At 52.1% G+C, this 25544-nt stretch overlaps 1 protein-coding gene across 1 annotated transcript in view; it reads left to right on the top strand.

The window, feature by feature from the left end:
* Window positions 1-23444: 23444 nt before the first annotated feature.
* SLC5A6 (solute carrier family 5 member 6) overlaps window positions 23445-25544 on the top strand; it is a 32803-nt gene continuing 30703 nt past the window's right edge. Inside the window, exon 1 of the mRNA XM_063440773.1 lies at window positions 23445-23482. The gene's annotated coding sequence lies outside the window, so the exon portion shown is untranslated. The remainder of the gene's footprint in view (window positions 23483-25544) is intronic.

Below are 25544 nucleotides of genomic sequence, written 5' to 3'. Positions count from 1 at the left end.
TGTCCACTAGGGGCCAGTGGTCCATTCACAGTGTGGGAGTTAGCTGGTCATTGTGTACAGGGGCTGTCCACTAGGGGCCAGTGATCCATTCACAGTATGGGAGTTAGCTGGTCATTGTGTGCAGGGGCTGTCCACTAGGGGCCAGTGATCCATTCACAGGATGGGAGTTAGCTGGTCATTGTATGCAGGGGCTGTCCACTAGGGGCCAGTGATCCATTCACAGTATGTGAGTTAGCTGGTCATTGTGTACAGGGGCTGTCCAGTAGGGGCCAGTGGTCCATTCACAGTGTGGGAGTTAGCTGGGTATTGTGTACAGGGGCAATCCAGTAGGGGCCAGTGGTCCATTCACAGTGTGGGAGTTAGCTTGTCATTGTGTGCAGGGGCTGTCCACTAGGGGCCAGTGGGCCATTCACAGTATGGGAGTTAGCTGGTTATTGTGTACAGGGGCTGTCCACTAGGGGCCAGAGATCCATTCAAAGTATGGGAGTTAGCTGGTCATTGTGTGCAGTGGCTGTCCACTAGGGGCCAGTGGTCCATTCACAGTATGGGAGTTAGCTGGTCATTGTGTGCAGGGGCTGTCCACTAGGGGCCAGTGATCCATTCACAGTATGGGAGTTAGCTGGTCATTGTGTGCAGGGGCTGTCCACTAGGGGCCAGTGATCCATTCACAGTATGGGAGTTAGCTGGTCATTGTGTGCAGGGGCTGTCCACTAGGGGCCAGTGATCCATTCACAGTATGTGAGTTAGCTGGTTATTGTGTACAGGGGCTCTCCAGTAGGGGCCAGTGGTCCATTCACAGTATGGGAGTTAGCTGGTTATTGTGTACAGGGGCTGTCCACTAGGGGCCAGTGATCCATTCACAGTATGGAAGTTAGCTGGTCATTGTGTACAGGGGCTGTCCACTAGCGGCCAGTGGTCATTTCACAGTATGGGAGTTAGCTGGGTATTGTGTACAGGGGCTGTCCACTAGGGGCCAGTGTTCCATTCACAGTATGAGAGTTAGCTGGTCATTGTGTGCAGGGGCTGTCCACTAGGGGCCAGTGGTCCATTCACAGTGTGGGAGTTAGCTGGTCATTGTGTACCGGGGCTGTCCACTAGGGGCCAGTGGTCCACTCACAGTGTGGGAGTTAGCTGGTTATTGTGTGCAGGGGCTGTCCACTAGGGGCCAGTGATCCATTCACAGTATGGGAGTTAGCTGATCATTGTGTACAGGGGCTGTCCACTAGGGGCCAGTGGTCCATTCACAGTGTGGGAGTTAGCTGGTCATTGTGTACAGAGGCTGTCCACTAGGGACCAGTGGTCCATTCACAGTGTGGGAGTTAGCTGGGCATTGTGTACAGAGGCTGTCCACTAAGGGCCAGTGGTCCATTCACAGTCTGGGAGTTAGCTGGTCATTGTGTACAGGGGCTGTCCACTAGGTGCCAGTGATCCATTCACAGTATGGGAGTTAGCTGGGCATTGTGTACAGGGGCTGTCCAGTAGGGGCCAGTGGTCCATTCACAGTGTGGGAGTTAGCTGGTCATTGTGTACAGGGGCTGTCCAGTAGGGGCCAGTGGTCCATTCACAGTATGGGAGTTAGCTGGGTATTGTGTACAGGGCCTGTCCACTAGGGGCCAGTGGTCCATTCACAGTGTGGGAGTTAGCTGGTCATTGTGTACAGGGGCTGTCCACTAGGGGCCATTGGTCCATTCACAGTATGGGAGTTAGCTGGTCATTGTGTGCAGGGGCTGTCCACTAGGGGCCAGTGGGCCATTCACAGTATGGGAGTTAGCTGGTTATTGTGTACAGGGGCTGTCCACTAGGGGCCAGTGATCCATTCACAGTATGGGAGTTAGCTGGTCATTGTGTGCAGGGGCTGTCCACTAGGGGCCAGTGATCCATTCACAGTATGTGAGTTAGCAGGTCATTGTGTGCAGGGGCTGTCCACTAGGGGCCAGTGATCCATTCACAGTATGTGAGTTAGCTGGTCATTGTGTACAGGGGCTGTCCACTAGGGGCCAGTGATCCATTCACAGTGTGGGAGTTAGCTAGTCATTGTGTACAGGGGCTGTCCACTAGGGGCCAGTGGCCCATTCACAGTATGGGTGTTAGCTGGGTATTGTGTACAGGGGCTATCCAGTAGGGGCCAGTGGTCCATTCACAGTGTGGGAGTTAGCTGGGTATTGTGTACAGGGGCTATCCAGTAGGGGCCAGTGGTCCATTCACAGTGTGGGAGTTAGCTGGTCATTGTGTGCAGGGGCTGTCCACTAGGGGCCAGTGGGCCATTCACAGTATGGGAGTTAGCTGGGTATTGTGTACAGGGGCTGTCCACTAGGGGCCAGTGGTCCATTCACAGTATGGGAGTTAGCTGGTTATTGTGTACAGGGGCTGTCCACTAGGGGCCAGTGATACATTCAAAGTATGGGAGTTAGCTGGTCATTGTGTGCAGTGGCTGTCCACTAGGGGCCAGTGGTCCATTCACAGTATGGGAGTTAGCTGGTCATTGTGTGCAGGGGCTGTCCACTAGGGGCCAGTGATCCATTCACAGTATGGGAGTTAGCTGGTCATTGTGTGCAGGGGCTGTCCACTAGGGGCCAGTGATCCATTCACAGTATGGGAGTTAGCTGGTTATTGTGTACAGGGGCTCTCCAGTAGGGGCCAGTGGTCCATTCACAGTATGGGAGTTAGCTGGTTATTGTGTACAGGGGCTGTCCACTAGGGGCCATTGATCCATTCACAGTATGGAAGTTAGCTGGTCATTGTGTACAGGGGCTGTCCACTAGCGGCCAGTGGTCATTTCACAGTATGGGAGTTAGCTGGGTATTGTGTACAGGGGCTGTCCACTAGGGGCCAGTGTTCCATTCACAGTATGAGAGTTAGCTGGTCATTGTGTGCAGGGGCTGTCCACTAGGGGCCAGTTATCCATTCACAGTATGGGAGTTAGCTGGTCATTGTGTGCAGGGGCTGTCCACTAGGGGCCAGTGATCCATTCACAGTATGGGAGTTAGCTGGTCATTGTGTGCAGGGACTGTCCACTAGGGGCCAGTGATCCATTCACAGTATGGGAGTTAGCTGGTTATTGTGTACAGGGGCTCTCCAGTAGGGGCCAGTGGTCCATTCACAGTATGGGAGTTAGCTGGTTATTGTGTACAGGGGCTGTCCACTAGGGGCCAGTGATCCATTCACAGTATGGAAGTTAGCTGGTCATTGTGTACAGGGGCTGTCCACTAGCGGCCAGTGGTCATTTCACAGTATGGGAGTTAGCTGGGTATTGTGTACAGGGGCTGTCCACTAGGGGCCAGTGTTCCATTCACAGTATGAGAGATAGCTGGTCATTGTGTGCAGGGGCTGTCCACTAGGGGCCAGTGGTCCATTCACAGTGTGGGAGTTAGCTGGTCATTGTGTACAGGGGCTGTCCACTAGGGGCCAGTGATCCATTCACAGTATGGGAGTTAGCTGGTCATTGTGTGCAGGGGCTGTCCACTAGGGGCCAGTGATCCATTCACAGGATGGGAGTTAGCTGGTCATTGTGTGCAGGGGCTGTCCACTAGGGGCCAGTGATCCATTCACAGTATGTGAGTTAGCTGGTCATTGTGTACAGGGGCTGTCCAGTAGGGGCCAGTGGTCCATTTACAGTATGGGAGTTAGCTGGTCATTGTGTACAGGGGCTGTCCACTAGGGGCCAGTGGTCCATTCACAGTGTGGGAGTTAGCTGGTCATTGTGTACAGGGGCTGTCCAGTAGGGGCCAGTGGTCCATTCACAGTATGGGAGTTAGCTGGGTATTGTGTACAGGGCCTGTCCACTAGGGGCCAGTGGTCCATTCACAGTGTGGGAGTTAGCTGGTCATTGTGTACAGGGGCTGTCCACTAGGGGCCAGTGATCCATTCACAGTGTGGGAGTTAGCTAGTCATTGTGTACAGGGGCTGTCCACTAGGGGCCAGTGGTCCATTCACAGTGTGGGAGATAGCTGGGTATTGTGTACAGGGGCTGTCCACTAGGGGCCAGTGGTCCATTCACAGTGTGGGAGTTAGCTGGGCATTGTGTACAGGGGCTGTCCAGTAGGGGCCAGTGGTCCATTCACAGTATGAGAGTTAGCTGGTCATTGTGTACAGGGGCTGTCCACTAGGGGCCAGTGGTCCATTCACAGTGTGGGAGTTAGCTGGTCATTGTGTACAGGGGCTGTCCACTAGGGGCCAGTGGTCCATTCACAGTGTGGGAGTTAGCTGGGCATTGTGTGCAGGGGCTGTCCACTAGGGGCCAGTGGTCCATTCACAGTATGGGAGTTAGCTGGTCATTGTGTGCAGGGGCTGTCCACTAGGGGCCAGTGATCCATTAACAGTATGAGAGATAGCTGGTCATTGTGTGCAGGGGCTGTCCACTAGGGGCCAGTGGTCCATTCACAGTGTGGGAGTTAGCTGGTCATTGTGTACAGGGGCTGTCCACTAGGGGCCAGTGATCCATTCACAGTATGGGAGTTAGCTGGTCATTGTGTGCAGGGGCTGTCCACTAGGGGCCAGTGATCCATTCACAGGATGGGAGTTAGCTGGTCATTGTGTGCAGGGGCTGTCCACTAGGGGCCAGTGATCCATTCACAGTATGTGAGTTAGCTGGTCATTGTGTACAGGGGCTGTCCAGTAGGGGCCAGTGGTCCATTTACAGTATGGGAGTTAGCTGGTCATTGTGTACAGGGGCTGTCCACTAGGGGCCAGTGGTCCATTCACAGTGTGGGAGTTAGCTGGTCATTGTGTACAGGGGCTGTCCAGTAGGGGCCAGTGGTCCATTCACAGTATGGGAGTTAGCTGGGTATTGTGTACAGGGCCTGTCCACTAGGGGCCAGTGGTCCATTCACAGTGTGGGAGTTAGCTGGTCATTGTGTACAGGGGCTGTCCACTAGGGGCCAGTGGTCCATTCACAGTGTGGGAGATAGCTGGGTATTGTGTACAGGGGCTGTCCACTAGGGGCCAGTGGTCCATTCACAGTGTGGGAGTTAGCTGGGCATTGTGTACAGGGGCTGTCCAGTAGGGGCCAGTGGTCCATTCACAGTATGAGAGTTAGCTGGTCATTGTGTACAGGGGCTGTCCACTAGGGGCCAGTGGTCCATTCACAGTGTGGGAGTTAGCTGGTCATTGTGTACAGGGGCTGTCCACTAGGGGCCAGTGGTCCATTCACAGTGTGGGAGTTAGCTGGGCATTGTGTGCAGGGGCTGTCCACTAGGGGCCAGTGGTCCATTCACAGTATGGGAGTTAGCTGGTCATTGTGTGCAGGGGCTGTCCACTAGGGGCCAGTGATCCATTAACAGTATGTGAGTTAGCTGGTCATTGTGTACAGGGGCTGTCCAGTAGGGGCCAGTGGTCCATTTACAGTATGGGAGTTAGCTGGTCATTGTGTACAGGGGCTGTCCACTAGGGGCCAGTGGTCCATTCACAATGTGGGAGTTAGCTGGTCATTGTGTACAGGGGCTGTCCACTAGGGGCCTGTGATCCATTCAAAGTATGGGAGTTAGATGGTCATTGTGTGCAGTGGCTGTCCACTAGGGGCCAGTGGTCCATTCACAGTATGGGAGTTAGCTGGTCATTGTGGGCAGGGGCTGTCCACTAGGGGCCAGTGATCCATTCACAGTATGTGAGTTAGCTGGTCATTGTGTACAGGGGCTGTCCACTAGGGGCCAGTGGTCCATTCACAGTATGGGTGTTAGCTGGGTATTGTGTACAGGGGCTATCCAGTAGGAGCCAGTGGTCCATTCACAGTGTGGGAGTTAGCTGGGTATTGTGTACAGGGGCAATCCAGTAGGGGCCAGTGGTCCATTCACAGTGTGGGAGTTAGCTTGTCATTGTGTGCAGGGGCTGTCCACTAGGGGCCAGTGGGCCATTCACAGTATGGGAGTTAGCTGGTTATTGTGTGCAGGGGCTGTCCACTAGGGGCCAGTGATCCATTCACAGTATGTGAGTTAGCTGGTCATTGTGTACAGGGGCTGTCCACTAGGGGCCAGTGATCCATTCACAGTGTGGGAGTTAGCTAGTCATTGTGTACAGGGGCTGTCCACTAGGGGCCAGTGGTCCATTCACAGTATGGGTGTTAGCTGGGTATTGTGTACAGGGGCTATCCAGTAGGGGCCAGTGGTCCATTCACAGTGTGGGAGTTAGCTGGGTATTGTGTACAGGGGCTATCCAGTAGGGGCCAGTGGTCCATTCACAGTGTGGGAGTTAGCTGGTCATTGTGTGCAGGGGCTGTCCACTAGGGGCCAGTGGGCCATTCACAGTATGGGAGTTAGCTGGGTATTGTGTACAGGGGCTGTCCACTAGGGGCCAGTGGTCCATTCACAGTATGGGAGTTAGCTGGTTATTGTGTACAGGGGCTGTCCACTAGGGGCCAGTGATACATTCAAAGTATGGGAGTTAGCTGGTCATTGTGTGCAGTGGCTGTCCACTAGGGGCCAGTGGTCCATTCACAGTATGGGAGTTAGCTGGTCATTGTGTGCAGGGGCTGTCCACTAGGGGCCAGTGATCCATTCACAGTATGGGAGTTAGCTGGTCATTGTGTGCAGGGGCTGTCCACTAGGGGTCAGTGATCCATTCACAGTATGGGAGTTAGCTGGTTATTGTGTACAGGGGCTCTCCAGTAGGGGCCAGTGGTCCATTCACAGTATGGGAGTTAGCTGGTTATTGTGTACAGGGGCTGTCCACTAGGGGCCATTGATCCATTCACAGTATGGAAGTTAGCTGGTCATTGTGTACAGGGGCTGTCCACTAGCGGCCAGTGGTCATTTCACAGTATGGGAGTTAGCTGGGTATTGTGTACAGGGGCTGTCCACTAGGGGCCAGTGTTCCATTCACAGTATGAGAGTTAGCTGGTCATTGTGTGCAGGGGCTGTCCACTAGGGGCCAGTTATCCATTCACAGTATGGGAGTTAGCTGGTCATTGTGTGCAGGGGCTGTCCACTAGGGGCCAGTGATCCATTCACAGTATGGGAGTTAGCTGGTCATTGTGTGCAGGGACTGTCCACTAGGGGCCAGTGATCCATTCACAGTATGGGAGTTAGCTGGTTATTGTGTACAGGGGCTCTCCAGTAGGGGCCAGTGGTCCATTCACAGTATGGGAGTTAGCTGGTTATTGTGTACAGGGGCTGTCCACTAGGGGCCAGTGATCCATTCACAGTATGGAAGTTAGCTGGTCATTGTGTACAGGGGCTGTCCACTAGCGGCCAGTGGTCATTTCACAGTATGGGAGTTAGCTGGGTATTGTGTACAGGGGCTGTCCACTAGGGGCCAGTGTTCCATTCACAGTATGAGAGATAGCTGGTCATTGTGTGCAGGGGCTGTCCACTAGGGGCCAGTGGTCCATTCACAGTGTGGGAGTTAGCTGGTCATTGTGTACAGGGGCTGTCCACTAGGGGCCAGTGATCCATTCACAGTATGGGAGTTAGCTGGTCATTGTGTGCAGGGGCTGTCCACTAGGGGCCAGTGATCCATTCACAGGATGGGAGTTAGCTGGTCATTGTGTGCAGGGGCTGTCCACTAGGGGCCAGTGATCCATTCACAGTATGTGAGTTAGCTGGTCATTGTGTACAGGGGCTGTCCAGTAGGGGCCAGTGGTCCATTTACAGTATGGGAGTTAGCTGGTCATTGTGTACAGGGGCTGTCCACTAGGGGCCAGTGGTCCATTCACAGTGTGGGAGTTAGCTGGTCATTGTGTACAGGGGCTGTCCAGTAGGGGCCAGTGGTCCATTCACAGTATGGGAGTTAGCTGGGTATTGTGTGCAGTGGCTGTCCACTAGGGGCCAGTGGTCCATTCACAGTATGGGAGTTAGCTGGTCATTGTGTGCAGGGGCTGTCCACTAGGGGCCAGTGATCCATTCACAGTATGGGAGTTAGCTGGTCATTGTGTGCAGGGGCTGTCCACTAGGGGTCAGTGATCCATTCACAGTATGGGAGTTAGCTGGTTATTGTGTACAGGGGCTCTCCAGTAGGGGCCAGTGGTCCATTCACAGTATGGGAGTTAGCTGGTTATTGTGTACAGGGGCTGTCCACTAGGGGCCATTGATCCATTCACAGTATGGAAGTTAGCTGGTCATTGTGTACAGGGGCTGTCCACTAGCGGCCAGTGGTCATTTCACAGTATGGGAGTTAGCTGGGTATTGTGTACAGGGGCTGTCCACTAGGGGCCAGTGTTCCATTCACAGTATGAGAGTTAGCTGGTCATTGTGTGCAGGGGCTGTCCACTAGGGGCCAGTTATCCATTCACAGTATGGGAGTTAGCTGGTCATTGTGTGCAGGGGCTGTCCACTAGGGGCCAGTGATCCATTCACAGTATGGGAGTTAGCTGGTCATTGTGTGCAGGGACTGTCCACTAGGGGCCAGTGATCCATTCACAGTATGGGAGTTAGCTGGTTATTGTGTACAGGGGCTCTCCAGTAGGGGCCAGTGGTCCATTCACAGTATGGGAGTTAGCTGGTTATTGTGTACAGGGGCTGTCCACTAGGGGCCAGTGATCCATTCACAGTATGGAAGTTAGCTGGTCATTGTGTACAGGGGCTGTCCACTAGCGGCCAGTGGTCATTTCACAGTATGGGAGTTAGCTGGGTATTGTGTACAGGGGCTGTCCACTAGGGGCCAGTGTTCCATTCACAGTATGAGAGATAGCTGGTCATTGTGTGCAGGGGCTGTCCACTAGGGGCCAGTGGTCCATTCACAGTGTGGGAGTTAGCTGGTCATTGTGTACAGGGGCTGTCCACTAGGGGCCAGTGATCCATTCACAGTATGGGAGTTAGCTGGTCATTGTGTGCAGGGGCTGTCCACTAGGGGCCAGTGATCCATTCACAGGATGGGAGTTAGCTGGTCATTGTGTGCAGGGGCTGTCCACTAGGGGCCAGTGGTCCATTTACAGTATGGGAGTTAGCTGGTCATTGTGTACAGGGGCTGTCCACTAGGGGCCAGTGGTCCATTCACAGTGTGGGAGTTAGCTGGTCATTGTGTACAGGGGCTGTCCAGTAGGGGCCAGTGGTCCCTTCACAGTATGGGAGTTAGCTGGGTATTGTGTACAGGGCCTGTCCACTAGGGGCCAGTGGTCCATTCACAGTGTGGGAGTTAGCTGGTCATTGTGTACAGGGGCTGTCCACTAGGGGCCAGTGATCCATTCACAGTGTGGGAGTTAGCTAGTCATTGTGTACAGGGGCTGTCCACTAGGGGCCAGTGGTCCATTCACAGTGTGGGAGATAGCTGGGTATTGTGTACAGGGGCTGTCCACTAGGGGCCAGTGGTCCATTCACAGTGTGGGAGTTAGCTGGGCATTGTGTACAGGGGCTGTCCAGTAGGGGCCAGTGGTCCATTCACAGTATGAGAGTTAGCTGGTCATTGTGTACAGGGGCTGTCCACTAGGGGCCAGTGGTCCATTCACAGTGTGGGAGTTAGCTGGTCATTGTGTACAGGGGCTGTCCACTAGGGGCCAGTGGTCCATTCACAGTGTGGGAGTTAGCTGGGCATTGTGTGCAGGGGCTGTCCACTAGGGGCCAGTGGTCCATTCACAGTATGGGAGTTAGCTGGTCATTGTGTGCAGGGGCTGTCCACTAGGGGCCAGTGATCCATTAACAGTATGTGAGTTAGCTGGTCATTGTGTACAGGGGCTGTCCAGTAGGGGCCAGTGGTCCATTTACAGTATGGGAGTTAGCTGGTCATTGTGTACAGGGGCTGTCCACTAGGGGTCAGTGGTCCATTCACAATGTGGGAGTTAGCTGGTCATTGTGTACAGGGGCTGTCCACTAGGGGCCTGTGATCCATTCAAAGTATGGGAGTTAGATGGTCATTGTGTGCAGTGGCTGTCCACTAGGGGCCAGTGGTCCATTCACAGTATGGGAGTTAGCTGGTCATTGTGGGCAGGGGCTGACCACTAGGGGCCAGTGATCCATTCACAGTATGTGAGTTAGCTGGTCATTGTGTACAGGGGCTGTCCACTAGGGGCCAGTGGTCCATTCACAGTATGGGTGTTAGCTGGGTATTGTGTACAGGGGCTATCCAGTAGGGGCCAGTGGTCCATTCACAGTGTGGGAGTTAGCTGGGTATTGTGTACAGGGGCAATCCAGTAGGGGCCAGTGGTCCATTCACAGTGTGGGAGTTAGCTTGTCATTGTGTGCAGGGGCTGTCCACTAGGGGCCAGTGGGCCATTCACAGTATGGGAGTTAGCTGGTTATTGTGTACAGGGGCTGTCCACTAGGGGCCAGTGATCCATTCAAAGTATGGGAGTTAGCTGGTCATTGTGTGCAGTGGCTGTCCACTAGGGGCCAGTGGTCCATTCACAGTATGGGAGTTAGCTGGTCATTGTGTGCAGGGGCTGTCCACTAAGGGCCAGTGATCCATTCACAGTATGGGAGTTAGCTGGTCATTGTGTGCAGGGGCTGTCCACTAGGGGCCAGTGATCCATTCACAGTATGGGAGTTAGCTGGTCATTGTGTGCAGGGGCTGTCCACTAGGGGCCAGTGATCCATTCACAGTATGGAAGTTAGCTGGTCATTGTGTACAGGGGCTGTCCACTAGCGGCCAGTGGTCATTTCACAGTATGGGAGTTAGCTGGGTATTGTGTACAGGGGCTGTCCACTAGGGGCCAGTGTTCCATTCACAGTATGAGAGATAGCTGGTCATTGTGTGCAGGGGCTGTCCACTAGGGGCCAGTGGTCCATTCACAGTGTGGGAGTTAGCTGGTCATTGTGTACAGGGGCTGTCCACTAGGGGCCAGTGATCCATTCACAGTATGGGAGTTAGCTGGTCATTGTGTGCAGGGGCTGTCCACTAGGGGCCAGTGATCCATTCACAGGATGGGAGTTAGCTGGTCATTGTGTGCAGGGGCTGTCCACTAGGGGCCAGTGATCCATTCACAGTATGTGAGTTAGCTGGTCATTGTGTACAGGGGCTGTCCAGTAGGGGCCAGTGGTCCATTTACAGTATGGGAGTTAGCTGGTCATTGTGTACAGGGGCTGTCCACTAGGGGCCAGTGGTCCATTCACAGTGTGGGAGTTAGCTGGTCATTGTGTACAGGGGCTGTCCAGTAGGGGCCAGTGGTCCATTCACAGTATGGGAGTTAGCTGGGTATTGTGTACAGGGCCTGTCCACTAGGGGCCAGTGGTCCATTCACAGTGTGGGAGTTAGCTGGTCATTGTGTACAGGGGCTGTCCACTAGGGGCCAGTGATCCATTCACAGTGTGGGAGTTAGCTAGTCATTGTGTACAGGGGCTGTCCACTAGGGGCCAGTGGTCCATTCACAGTGTGGGAGATAGCTGGGTATTGTGTACAGGGGCTGTCCACTAGGGGCCAGTGGTCCATTCACAGTGTGGGAGTTAGCTGGGCATTGTGTACAGGGGCTGTCCAGTAGGGGCCAGTGGTCCATTCACAGTATGAGAGTTAGCTGGTCATTGTGTACAGGGGCTGTCCACTAGGGGCCAGTGGTCCATTCACAGTGTGGGAGTTAGCTGGTCATTGTGTACAGGGGCTGTCCACTAGGGGCCAGTGGTCCATTCACAGTGTGGGAGTTAGCTGGGCATTGTGTGCAGGGGCTGTCCACTAGGGGCCAGTGGTCCATTCACAGTATGGGAGTTAGCTGGTCATTGTGTGCAGGGGCTGTCCACTAGGGGCCAGTGATCCATTAACAGTATGTGAGTTAGCTGGTCATTGTGTACAGGGGCTGTCCAGTAGGGGCCAGTGGTCCATTTACAGTATGGGAGTTAGCTGGTCATTGTGTACAGGGGCTGTCCACTAGGGGCCAGTGGTCCATTCACAATGTGGGAGTTAGCTGGTCATTGTGTACAGGGGCTGTCCACTAGGGGCCTGTGATCCATTCAAAGTATGGGAGTTAGATGGTCATTGTGTGCAGTGGCTGTCCACTAGGGGCCAGTGGTCCATTCACAGTATGGGAGTTAGCTGGTCATTGTGGGCAGGGGCTGTCCACTAGGGGCCAGTGATCCATTCACAGTATGGGAGTTAGCTGGTCATTTTGTGCAGGGGCTGTCCACTAGGGGCCAGTGATCCATTCACAGTATGTGAGTTAGCTGGTCATTGTGTACAGGGGCTGTCCACTAGGGGCCAGTGGTCCATTCACAGTATGGGTGTTAGCTGGGTATTGTGTACAGTGGCTATCCAGTAGGGGCCAGTGGTCCATTCACAGTGTGGGAGTTAGCTGGGTATTGTGTACAGGGGCAATCCAGTAGGGGCCAGTGGTCCATTCACAGTGTGGGAGTTAGCTTGTCATTGTGTGCAGGGGCTGTCCACTAGGGGCCAGTGGGCCATTCACAGTATGGGAGTTAGCTGGTTATTGTGTACAGGGGCTGTCCACTAGGGGCCAGTGATCCATTCAAAGTATGGGAGTTAGCTGGTCATTGTGTGCAGTGGCTGTCCACTAGGGGCCAGTGGTCCATTCACAGTATGGGAGTTAGCTGGTCATTGTGTGCAGGGGCTGTCCACTAGGGGCCAGTGATCCATTCACAGTATGGGAGTTAGCTGGTCATTGTGTGCAGGGGCTGTCCACTAGGGGCCAGTGATCCATTCACAGTATGGGAGTTAGCTGGTCATTGTGTGCAGGGGCTGTCCACTAGGGGCCAGTGATCCATTCACAGTATGGGAGTTAGCTGGTTATTGTGTACAGGGGCTCTCCAGTAGGGGCCAGTGGTCCATTCACAGTATGGAAGTTAGCTGGTCATTGTGTACAGGGGCTGTCCACTAGCGGCCAGTGGTCATTTCACAGTATGGGAGTTAGCTGGGTATTGTGTACAGGGGCTGTCCACTAGGGGCCAGTGTTCCATTCACAGTATGAGAGTTAGCTGGTCATTGTGTGCAGGGGCTGTCCACTAGGGGCCAGTGGTCCATTCACAGTGTGGGAGTTAGCTGGTCATTGTGTACAGGGGCTGTCCACTAGGGGCCAGTGGTCCACTCACAGTGTGGGAGTTAGCTGGTTATTGTGTGCAGGGGCTGTCCACTAGGGGCCAGTGATCCATTCACAGTATGGGAGTTAGCTGATCATTGTGTGCAGGGGCTGTCCACTAGGGGCCAGTGATCCATTAACAGTATGTGAGTTAGCTGGTCATTGGGTACAGGGGCTGTCCAGTAGGGGCCAGTGGTCCATTTACAGTATGGGAGTTAGCTGGTCATTGTGTACAGGGGCTGTCCACTAGGGGCCAGTGGTCCATTCACAGTGTTGGAGTTAGCTGGTCATTGTGTACAGGGGCTGTCCACTAGGGGCCAGTGATCCATTCACAGTATGGGAGTTAGCTGGGCATTGTGTACAGGGGATGTCCACTAGGGGCCAGTGATCCATTCACAGTGTGGGAGTTAGCTAGTCATTGTGTACAGGGGCTGTCCACTAGGGGCCAGTGGTCCATTCACAGTGTGGGAGATAGCTGGGTATTGTGTACAGGGGCTGTCCACTAGGGTCCAGTGGTCCATTCACAGTGTGGGAGTTAGCTGGGCATTGTGTACAGGGGCTGTCCACTAGGGGCCAGTGGTCCATTCACAGTGTGGGAGTTAGCTGGTCATTGGGTACAGAGGCTGTCCACTAGGGACCAGTGGTCCATTCACAGTGTGGGAGTTAGCTGGGCATTGTGTACAGAGGCTGTATACTAGGGGCCAGTGTTCCATTAACAGTCTGGGAGTTAGCTGGTCATTGTGTACAGGGGCTGTCCACTAGGTGCCAGTGATCCATTCACAGTGTGGGAGTTAGCTGGGCATTGTGTACAGAGGCTGCCCACTAGGGGCCAGTGGTCCATTCACATTGTGGGAGTTAGCTGGTCATTGTGCGCAGGGGCTGTCCACTAGGGGCCAGTAGTCCATTCACAGTATGGGAGTTAGCTGGTCATTGTGTACAGGGGCTGTGCACTAGGGGCCAGTGGTCCATTCACAGTATGGGAGTTAGCTGGGTATTGTGTACAGGGCCTGTCCACTAGGGGCCAGTGGTCCATTCACAGTGTGGGAGTTAGCTGGTCATTGTGTACAGGGGCTGTCCAGTAGGGGCCAGTGGTCCATTCACAGTATGGGAGTTAGCTGGGTATTGTGTACAGGGGCTGTCCACTAGGGGCCAGTGGTCCATTCACAGTATGGGAGTTAGCTGGTCATTGTGTGCAGGGGCTGTCCACTAGGGGCCAGTGATCCATTCACAGTATGGGAGTTAGCTGGTCATTGTGTGCAGGGGCTGTCCACTAGGGGCCAGTGATCCATTCACAGTATGTGAGTTAGCTGGTCATTGTGTACAGGGGCTGTCCACTAGGGGCCAGTGATCCATTCACAGTGTGGGAGTTAGCTAGTCATTGTGTACAGGGGCTTTCCACTAGGGGCCAGTGGTCCATTCACAGTATGGGAGTTAGCTGGGTATTGTGTACAGGGGCTATCCTGTAGGGGCCAGTGGTCCATTCACAGTGTGTGAGTTAGCTGGGTATTGTGTACAGGGGCTATCCAGTAGGGACCAGTGGTCCATTCACAGTGTGGGAGTTAGCTGGTCATTGTGTGCAGGGGCTGTCCACTAGGGGCCAGTGGGCCATTCACAGTATGGGAGTTAGCTGGTCATTGTGTACAGGGGCTGTCCACTAGGGGCCAGTGATCCATTCACAGTATGGGAGTTAGCTGGTCATTGTGTGCAGGGGCTGTCCACTAGGGGCCAGTGATCCATTCACAGTATGGGAGTTAGCTGGTCATTGTGTGCAGGGGCTGTCCACTAGGGGCCAGTGATCCATTCACAGTATGGGAGTTAGCTGGTTATTGTTTACAGGGGCTCTCCAGTAGGGGCCAGTGGTCCATTCACAGTATGGGAGTTAGCTGGATATTGTGTACAGGGTCTGTCCACTAGGGGCCAGTGATCCATTCACAGTATGGAAGTTAGCTGGTCATTGTGTACAGGGGCTGTCCACTAGCGGCCAGTGGTCATTTCACAGTATGGGAGTTAGCTGGGTATTGTGTACAGGGGCTGTCCACTAGGGGCCAGTGTTCCATTCACAGTATGAGAGTTAGCTGGTCATTGTGTGCAGGGGCTGTCCACTAGGGGCCAGTGGTCCATTCACAGTGTGGGAGTTAGCTGGTCATTGTGTACAGGGGCTGTCCACTAGGGGCCAGTGGTCCATTCACAGTGTGGGAGTTAGCTGGTTATTGTGTGCAGGGGCTGTCCACTAGGGGCCAGTGATACATTCACAGTATGGGAGTTAGCTGGTCATTGTGTGCAGGGGCTGTCCACTAGGGGCCAGTGATCCATTCACAGTATGGGAGTTAGCTGGTCATTGTGTGCAGGGGCTGTCCACTAGGGGCCAGTGATCCATTCACAGTATGTGAGTTAGCTGGTCATCGTGTACAGAGGATGTCCACTAGGGGCCAGTGATCCATTCACAGTGTGGGAGTTAGCTAGTCATTGTGTACAGGGGCTGTCCACTAGGGGCCAGTGGTCCATTCACAGTGTGGGAGATAGCTGGGTATTGTGTACAGGGGCTGTCCACTAGGGGCCAGTGGTCCATTCACAGTGTGGGAGTTAGCTGGGCATTGTGTACAGGGGCTGTCCAGTAGGGGACAGTGGTCCATTCACAGTATGGGAGTTAGCTGGTCATTGTGTACAGGGGCTGTCCACTAGGGGCCAGTGGTCCATTCACAGTGTGGGAGTTTGCTGGTCATTGTGTACAGAGGCTGACCACTAGGGACCAGTGGTCCATTCACAGTGTGGGAGTTAGCTGGGCATTGTGTACAGAGGCTGTCCACTAGGGGCCAGTGGTCCATTCACAGTCTGGGAGTTAGCTGGTCATTGTGTACAGGGGCTGTCCACTAGGTGCCAGTGATCCATTCACAGTATGGGAGTTAGCTGGGCATTGTGTACAGGGGATGTCCACTAGGGGCCAGTGGTCCATTCACAGTGTGGGAGTTAGCTGGGCATTGTGTACAGAGGCTGCCCACTAGGGGCCAGTGGTCCATTCACATTGTGGGAGTTAGCTGGTCATTGTGCGCAGGGGCTGTCCACTAGGGGCCAGTAGTCCATTCACAGTAATGGAGTTAGCTGGTCATAGTGTACAGGGGATGTCCACAAGGGGCCAGTGGTCCATTCACAGTGTGGGAGTTAGCTGGGCATTGTGTACAGAGGCTGCCCACTAGGGGCCAGTGGTCCATTCACATTGTGGGAGTTAGCTGGTCATTGTGCGCAGGGGCTGTCCACTAGGGGCCAGTAGTCCATTCACAGTATGGGAGTTAGCTGGTCATTGTGTACAGGGGCTGTGCACTAGGGGCCAGTGGTCCATTCACAGTATGGGAGTTAGCTGGGTATTGTGTACAGGGCCTGTCCACTAGGGGCCAGTAGTCCATTCACAGTGTGGGAGTTAGCTGGTCATTGTGTACAGGGGCTGTCCACTAGGGGCCAGTGGTCCATTCACAGTATGGGAGTTAGCTGGTCATTGTGTGCAGGGGCTGTCCACTAGGGGCCAGTGGGCCATTCACAGTATGGGAGTTAGCTGGTTATTGTGTACAGGGGCTGTCCACTAGGGGCCAGTGGTCCATTCACAGTGTGGGAGTTAGCTGGTCATTGTGTACAGGGGCTGTCCACTAGGGGCCAGTGATCCATTCACAGTATGGGAGTTAGCTGGGCATTGTGTGCAGGGGCTGTCCACTAGGGGCCAGTGATCCATTCACAGTGTGGGAGTTAGCTGGTCATTGTGTACAGGGGCTGTCCACTAGGGGCCAGTGATCCATTCACAGTGTGGGAGTTAGCTGGTCATTGTGTACAGGGGCTGTCCACTAGGGGCCAGTGGTCCATTCACAGTATGGGAGTTAGCTGGGCATTGTGTGCAGCAGGGGCGTATTAGCCGCGAGGCAAACAAGGCATTTGCCTTGGGCGGCATTTTCCAGGGGGCGGCAAAAAAAGCCGCCCCCAAACGCCCAGGGCAAATGTCTTGTTAGCCTTGCGGCTAACAAGACATACTGGGCTGCTGCTGTGCAGTCGGGCGGCGCTGCTGGGCAGGCGGCGAGGGAGCACTTCCTCTGAGCTGTCTGCTCAGCTCCCTCGCGCGCCGCAGAGTGAGGCTGGGAGCCGGAATATGACGTCATATTCCGGCTCCGCCTCCCAGCCTCACTGTGTGGCGCGCGAAGGAGCTGAGCAGACAGCTCAGAGGAAGTGATCCCTCGCTGCCCGCCCAGCAGACAGCCTAGCAGCGCCCCCCGACCGCCCAGCAGCCACTGGACCACCAGGGAAAAAAGATGACCCCCCCAGCATTCCCAAAGGTAAGGAGGCTGGGGGGGGTTAAAGTAAAAAATAAAAAAAAAAGTGTTAATGTGAGTGAGTGTGAGTGTCTGTTAGTGAGTGTGAGTGTGTGTGTGTGTGTGTTAGTGAGTGTGTGTGTGTCAGTGAGTGTGTGTGTCTGTTAGTGAGTGTGAGTGTGTATGTCTGTTAGTGAGTGAGTGTGTGTCTGTTAGTGAGTGTGAGTGTGTGTGTGTGTCTGTTAGTGTGTGTGTGTCTGTTAGTGTGGGTGTCTGTGTCTGTTAGTGTGTGTGTCTGTTAGTGTGTGTGTCTGTTAGTGTGTGTGTCTGTTAGTGTGTTTGTTAGTGTGTTTGCCTGTGAGTGTGTGTATGTTAGTGAGTGTGTGTGTCTGCTAGTTTGTGTCTGCTAGTGAGTCAGTGTGTGTCTGTTAGTGTGTGTCTGTTAGTGTGTGTCTGTTAGTGAGTGTCTGTCAGTGAGTGTGTTTGTTACTGAGTGTGTTTCTGTTAGCGAGTGTGTGTTTCTGTTAGCTAGTGTATGCGTATCTGTCAGTGAATGTGTGTGTGTGTATTTAGAATGCGGGGTAAAGGTTGGGTGGGGGTGGCGCGCGGGGGGGTGGGGCTGGCGCGCGGGGGGGGGGGGGCTGGCGCGCGGGGGGCGCCTGAGTTTTGTTCTGCCTAGGGCAGCACAAAACCAGGATACACCACTGGTGTGCAGGGGCTGTCCACTAGGGGCCAGTGATCCATTCACAGTGTGGGAGTTAGCTGGTCATTGTGTACAGGGGCTCTCCAGTAGGGGCCAGTGGTCCATTCACAGTATGGGAGTTAGCTGGGCATTGTGTACAGGGGCTGTCCACTAGGGGCCAGTCAGTAAGCTGGCTGTCACACTGAGAATGGGCAGGATTTCCCCTCTCTGGGGCACCAGGTGGTTTGTCAATGTAATCCCTCCCTCCTGGCAGGATAACCTGGCTGTGTATCACTCACACTGGGGAGCAATCCTTTCCAGTAACAAACATGGCGGCTATCAGCCGGGAGCGGAGCGCATGCGCAGTCAGATTGTGGGCGGATATAGAACGTTACGGATGGAGCGCGCTGATTGGCTGATTCCCTGACGTGTTCCTTCCCAGCGCTATAAGCATGCAGCAGGCTCTGTCCTTGGTCACACGGCGAGTGGCGGCCGGAGAAGATTCATCGGACCGGCACCCGGGGAAGGGCAGCGTGCCTGGTACGGAGACCGGGTAACCTGGCACACATTATAACCTGGCATGGAGAGAGGGTAATCTGGCACACACTATAACCTAGCATGAGACTGGCACACTCACAGGGTAACCTGAAATGAGACTGGCATGGGGAGAGGGTAACCTGGCACACACATTATAACCTGGCATGGGACTGGCACACTCACAGGGTAACCTGAAATGAGACTGGCATGGGGAGAGGGTAACCTGGCACACACATTATAACCTGGCATGGGACTGGCACACTCACAGGGTAACCTGGCATGGAGAGAGGTAACCTGGCATGAGACTGGCACACTGACAGGGTAACCTGGCATGGAGAGAGGTAACCTGGCATGAGACTGGCACACTGACAGGGTAACCTGGCATGGGACTGGCACACACATTGTAACCTGGCACACTCACTGGGTAACCTGGCATGGAGACATTCTAACCTGGCATTAACATTGTATCCTGGTAAAACCTGGCACCCTCGCTGGGTAACCTGGCAATTAGATTGTATTCTGGCATTAGCCTGGCACACTAACTGGGTAACCTGGTATTAACATTGTATCCTGTAAGACCTGGCATTAACCTGGCACACTTACTGAGTAGCCTGGTGCACACATTCTAACCTGGCACACTCGCTGAGTAACCTGGCATTAGACTGGCATCCTCAATGAATAAACTGAGTAAATGAGTAAACTCACTGGGTAACCTGGAAATAACATTGTATCCTGGTAAAACCTGGCACCCTCACTGGGTAACTTGGCATTAGCCTGGCACACTCTGTAACCAGGCATTAACTTTGTAACCTGGCACCCTCACTGGGTAACCTGACATTAGCATGGCATTAGCCTGGCACCCTCACTGGGTAACCTGGCACCCTCACTGAGTAACCTGCCACACTCACTTCGTAACCTGGAAATAACATTGTAACCTGGCACCCTCACTGGGTAACCTGACATTAGCCTGGCACACATTCTAACCTGGCACCCTCACTGGGTAACCTGGCATTAGCCTGGCACACTCACTTAGTAACCTGGCATTACCTTTGTAACCTGACATTAACCTGGCACCCTCACTGGGTAACCTGACATTAGCCTGGCACACATTCTAACCTGGCACCCGCACTGAGTAACCTGGCACACTCATTGGGTAAGCTGGAAATAACATTGTATCCTGGTAAAACCTGGCACCCTCTCTGGGTAACCTGGTATTAGCCTGGCACACTCACTGAGTAACCTCTCATTAACATGGCACACATTTACTGGGTATCCTGGCACACTCACTAGGTAACTTGGCATAACCTGGCACACTCACTGGGTAACCTGGCACACTTGCAGAGTAACTTGGCACACTCACAAAGTAACCTGGCACATTAATATGGTAACGTAACTGTAGGGCACACTGACTGACTGGCATTGTATCGTGACATAATGACTTGCATGAGATCCTGGCACACTTGCACGGTGTTGTGATATACTGACTGGCACGATGACTGGAATGGAGCATGTGGGTTACTGACAGGTGTGGGCATGCTGGGAGGAGCAAATCGTGTGTGTGTGTGTGTGTACACTGCACAGAAACACATCCATGGGAACACAGTGACAGTTATACAATACTAGGGACTGCTTTATTAATCCCAGGCCAGTTGGGAACTATTTAACCTTATATCATTATATAAAGGATATTCGCAGTCACGCAGCGCATGGTACCTTAAGACAATTGTCACCTGAAATTTTTTATATTCTTACACCACTTTTTTATTTTATTTTTTTATGCACATTTACATAATGACATGCAATACTCCAGTGCAGTTTGCAGATATCTAACGGTATATTTTTATGATTTAATAAGCTGTATGTAAAACCAGATGTAGATTTAGAAAGCCCCTAGTATTGTGTGACTTGTCATTTAAACGTGTCCCTGTTGGCTGTAATAAGGCAGACCAATAATGTAATAGATTAACATGTAACTCTTTATTGTCTACATAGAACGGAATAGGACCAGTCATTAACCTTCGTGACCTGTTAAAGGAATGAGTGACCTTCCCTCTATTCACAGCTGACAACTTTCTTGACTTATTTTTTTTTTTTTTTTTGAAGACCTTTGGGTCTGTATCTTGTTACTACGTACGGTATTCCTAAACTGCCTTCTACAACAAGGGCAATCTGCTTCAAGACATTATTATTATTATTATTATTATTATTATTATTATTACCATCACCATTTATATAACAGATTCCGTAGCGCTTTACAATATTATAAGAGCGGGGATTTAACGAATAGGACAATTACAGGAACGATAGGTTGAAGAGGGCCCTGCTCAAACAAGCTTAGTCTATTGTAGTGTTGGCGGTGAATTAATATTTATATACTAAATAGCGCAAAAAAAAACCTCTTTTAGAACTGGTGCCAAGTCAATCTCCTCGGAGCATGCGGTTGGCCTCCATAATTATAACAATTTACTGCTTAGAGAGGCACTGGGGGCATTGCGCGGAAAAGCATTGAATCCAATCGTGTCACGGATACAAACCTGTATTCAAGATACTGTAGTGCTGGTGTGGCTGCTTGGGCTAGTGGCCCGCTACAATAGAAGTCAATTTTCTCCTTTTTTTTTTTTTTTTTTTTTGGCACTGCCATGTTGCATCGCTGTGGCTGGCCCCACCTCCGTGGATGAGATCATCATTCTGGATGATCTCAGCCAATCCGAAGTGCTCCCATAGGAAAGAAATGGGAGGCTATTGTGCACGTCTTGAATCAGTGCATCTCTATGGGGAACGTTCAGCGCCTCCATGCAGAGGGTGGAGACGCTGAACGTTGCAGAACTGACCCAGTAAGCATCTCTAGTGGCTGTCTTTTTCTCTAAAAAGGCAGCGTTTACATTGAAAAGTCTGCAAGGACATGCTATAGGCACCACAACAAACTGTCCCTTTGACGTTCTAATGTCCTTAAACGTGAAAACCTTATTTAGTTTCGGAGGGGTTTTAGGTCCGTCCATCAGCCACTAAAGATGTGTTTTTGTCCAAATGTAAATTCTTGTTTCTCAGAAATGACAATATTTTACATGGTCTGAAATATATACCGTATTTTTCGCTCCATAAGACGCACTTTTTTTCTCCTCAAAAGTGAGGGGAAATGTCTGTGCGTCTTATGGAGCGACTATGAAGCTTTACTTACCTGTCTTGTAGCGTTGGCCGGCAGCACAGGGCGCACCGCGGTACTGGAACTTGAATTTCAGGTTCCGGTTTCCGGCGGGACTGAAAGGAAGTGCGCACTCAGCTTGTGCACACTTCCTTTCAGTCCCGCCGGAAACCGGAACCTGAAATTCAAGTTCCAGTACCGCGGTGCGCCCTGTGCTGCCGGCCAACGCTACAAGACAGGTAAGTAATTATGGGACAAGGGGAGGGAGACAGTATGGGATAGAAGAGAAGTCTATGGGGAGGGGGGGGGGATGAAGAAGTCTATGGGGAGGGGGGGGGGATGAAGAAGTCTATGGGGGGGGGGGGGGATGAAGAAGTCTATGGGGAGGGGGGGGGGGATGAAGAAGTCTATGGGGAGGGGGGGGATGAAGAAGTCTATGGGGAGGGGGGGGGGATGAAGAAGTCTATGGGGAGGGGGGGGGATGAAGAAGTCTATGGGGAGGGGGGGGGATGAAGAAGTCTATGGGGAGGGGGGGGGATGAAGAAGTCTATGGGGAGGGGGGGGATGAAGAAGTCTATGGGGAGGGGGGGGATGAAGAAGTCTATGGGGAGGGGGGGGGATGAAGAAGTCTATGGGGAGGGGGGGGATGAAGAAGTCTATGGGGAGGGGGGGGATGAAGAAGTCTATGGGGAGGGGGGGGATGAAGAAGTCTATGGGGAGGGGGGGGATGAAGAAGTCTATGGGGAGGGGGGGGATGAAGAAGTCTATGGGGAGGGGGGGGATGAAGAAGTCTATGGGGAGGGGGGGGATGAAGAAGTCTATGGGGAGGGGGGGGATGAAGAAGTCTATGGGGAGGGGGGGGGATGAAGAAGTCTATGGGGAGGGGGGGGATGAAGAAGTCTATGGGGAGGGGGGGGGATGAAGAAGTCTATGGGGAGGGGGGGGATGAAGAAGTCTATGGGGAGGGGGGGGATGAAGAAGTCTATGGGGAGGGGGGGGATGAAGAAGTCTATGGGGAGGGGGGGGGATGAAGAAGTCTATGGGGAGGGGGGGGGATGAAGAAGTCTATGGGGAGGGGGGGGGGATGAAGAAGTCTATGGGGAGGGGGGGGGGATGAAGAAGTCTATGGGGAGGGGGGGGGGATGAAGAAGTCTATGGGGAGGGGGGGGGGATGAAGAAGTCTATGGGGAGGGGGGGGGGATGAAGAAGTCTATGGGAGAGGAGAAGACTATGGGGAGGGGGGGACACTATGGGACAGGGGAGAAAACAAATATTCTGAACAAACTGTCCCATAGTAAGAAACACTATGGGGCAGTTTGTTCAGAATATTTTTTTTTCTGGGTTTCTTCCTCTAAAAACTAGGTGCGTCTTACGGTGAGGTGTGTCTTATGGAGCGAAAAATACGGTATATATTACAGGGAAGTGGATTTGGTGCTGAACATTTTGGTCTCCCTTTAAAATGATGGCTTGCTATATAAATGTGAATTAAAATCCTTATCAAACTAAGGCACCCACTGGATGAGGTCGCTAGGCGGATTTGAATCCTGCACTTTACTGGGACCTGTGCAGTTTGTTTACATTCTAACCAACTGGGCAATAGGATAGCATGGAGTAATCAAAGCCGTCGTGATATATCCTATTTTGTTTGCTTCTGTCCGTCGGAGGCTGGATCTGGTAACGCACATTCTAATTGTCACCACGCAGTTTTGATCTGTGGCAGCTGGTACATTGCAGCACTTTCCTCAAGCAACACTACAGATTGCCTTCTGGTTACGTGGTCTCTATCACAGACCTCAGGTACCAGCACCTCGTGGCCCGCTTTTTGATGCTTTGGGATTATGTTGGGATTTATTGGACTGAGTGTTTTAACGTATTTGACATTTTGGAATTGACATGTTCTTTCATCTTATTGCAGACTCTCCTGTTTATTATTTATCAGAGGTCTTCCAGGGGTGAGTGGTAACTCAGTATATTTTATATCTTTCATTTTGTATCTCCCTTCCCTTCTATTTTATTTTTTTTATGTTGGAGAGAGGGGTGGCAGCTGACATTTATTAGTGAGTATTTAGGACTGCTGGTGTATGTATGTCCCACACACTATGTTTAGCATGTTCTCGCTTCACCGCCACATTACATCAGACTTGTCTTTTTATTCCCATCAACCTTAGCTAGAATCTCACTGAGCGTGATGGGAGTTATAATCCAGCTTATAGCATTCAATTTGAGGGGACATTAATTTCCAAGAATGTGGCTTTTGGTTTGCATTTGCTTTTTCTTCCATTTTTACTTCTGCACTTAGGATAGTGCTAAACCTCCTGAACCAAGTAGGATTGTTTTATTTTCTTTTTGGTAGCTAGAGAGTTAAAGGGACACTATAGCCACCAAAACAACTTTAACTTAAAGCGGCAATGTCATGCTCAACTTACCTTTCTTTGATCGATTCCTCTTCTCTCCCTCCTTCAGGATCTGTTCTTCATTTCTTCCTGTCCGCTCTAGTTTTCTTTAAATCGTAAGACAAAGTAGGAACTATTTCTCTTATGGAGGTTTCCTACCCTATGACCAGCGGAGGAGCAACGTGTGCTGTGTTTCATGTGGTCAGAGAAATTTTACCACAATTCTTACCTTTCCTCCATGTTCTCGCGATGCCTCCTTTCCGTATTCCCAAATGCCGGCAAAACTACTGAATTGCGTCCTAACAGAATGAGAGCAGTTTGTCCAGTCGTGTTAGGACGAAACTTGGTACTTTGTTCGGTTCTAAATTTAATTCGACTGAATGAAATTCCAATCCAGTTGCAGCCACTTAGTAGATGGTTCCCTAATTCCCATGGTATTAGGGAGCTATGTACCAAACGGCTGAAAGACCTAAATTGGTCTTTGAGACAACTTTACTAATACCAAGTACAAATTACTTTGTATTGGTAATTAATCTGTCTAGTAAACAGTGAGCAGTAAATAAAATAATACCTCCCTCCCCCCTTTAAAAAATGGTGGGCCATCTCTTAACTAGCAACTAGCAATGTAGTGTCGCCCCTAACTGTGCCCCGCGAGTGGGGGGCTATTCAAGTAAACAGGGGATATAGAGTCCCCCTTGGGCCCCCATCCGGTGCTCAATTACAATAAGGGGGGGGGGGGGGGGGCGCTATTGTCCTCACACATGAGCGGCGGGTGTGGGCCCTAAATTATAATAAGGGGGACCTATTGTCTTCCCGACCCCCACCCATTAGGAGGTGGGTGGGGGTCCTACATTATAATAAGGAGGGGGCCCTTTTGTCCGGCCCCCACAACTGACTGGCTTGTTGGGGCCCTAAATTACAATAAGGACCTATTGTACCCCTCCTCCCCCCCCAAAAAAAGTAATAAAGACCTACCCATCTCACCTTAAAAATAGTGAGGGGGAACGAAAAAACTAAATTTCCTGTTTTTTAAAAATAAAAAATTGCCATTTGATGTCTTTGATAATAATCAAAGACTAAAAAAATAATCCAACTTCACCCAGCGAGGGCACTGCGCTCTGCGGGGAAAGGCTTATAAAGCCTCCCCACACCTTGCAATTAGGCTCAGAGCGCTCTAATTGGTTGGTTTGATAAGCAAGTCTACATTTACCTGTCACTGCACTCTGATTGGCTTGAAATCCAACTAACCAGAGTGCTCCCATGCTGTGTAAAATGGCACAGAGCACTCTGATTGGATTAGCAGGAAGTGTTTAGGAAGGCTGTGTAAGTCACATGCAGGGAGGTGTGACTAGGGATGTATAAACAAAATGATTTAACTCTTAAATGGCAGATAATTGAGCAGTGAGACTGTAGGGGCCTGATCTATGCATCAAAAGTGCTTCATTAAGCTAAAGATGTTTTGGTGACTATAGTGTCCCTTTAAAACTATGAATAGTGTAGGAATTGAACGCACCGTATTCTCATTACCAAGCTCCTTTCTCTGCCTCTATGCGACTTTTCAAAGGAACACTCAATGTAGCATGACCTCTTCGGGCCACTGTAGTGGCTCTGGTGCCAGAAC

Source organism: Pelobates fuscus, chromosome 2 (assembly GCF_036172605.1).
Source record: "Pelobates fuscus isolate aPelFus1 chromosome 2, aPelFus1.pri, whole genome shotgun sequence".
NCBI classification, from domain to species: Eukaryota; Metazoa; Chordata; class Amphibia; order Anura; family Pelobatidae; genus Pelobates; species Pelobates fuscus.
Note: the sequence above shows the minus strand (reverse complement) of the source record. Positions and strands in the feature narration are given on the sequence as shown.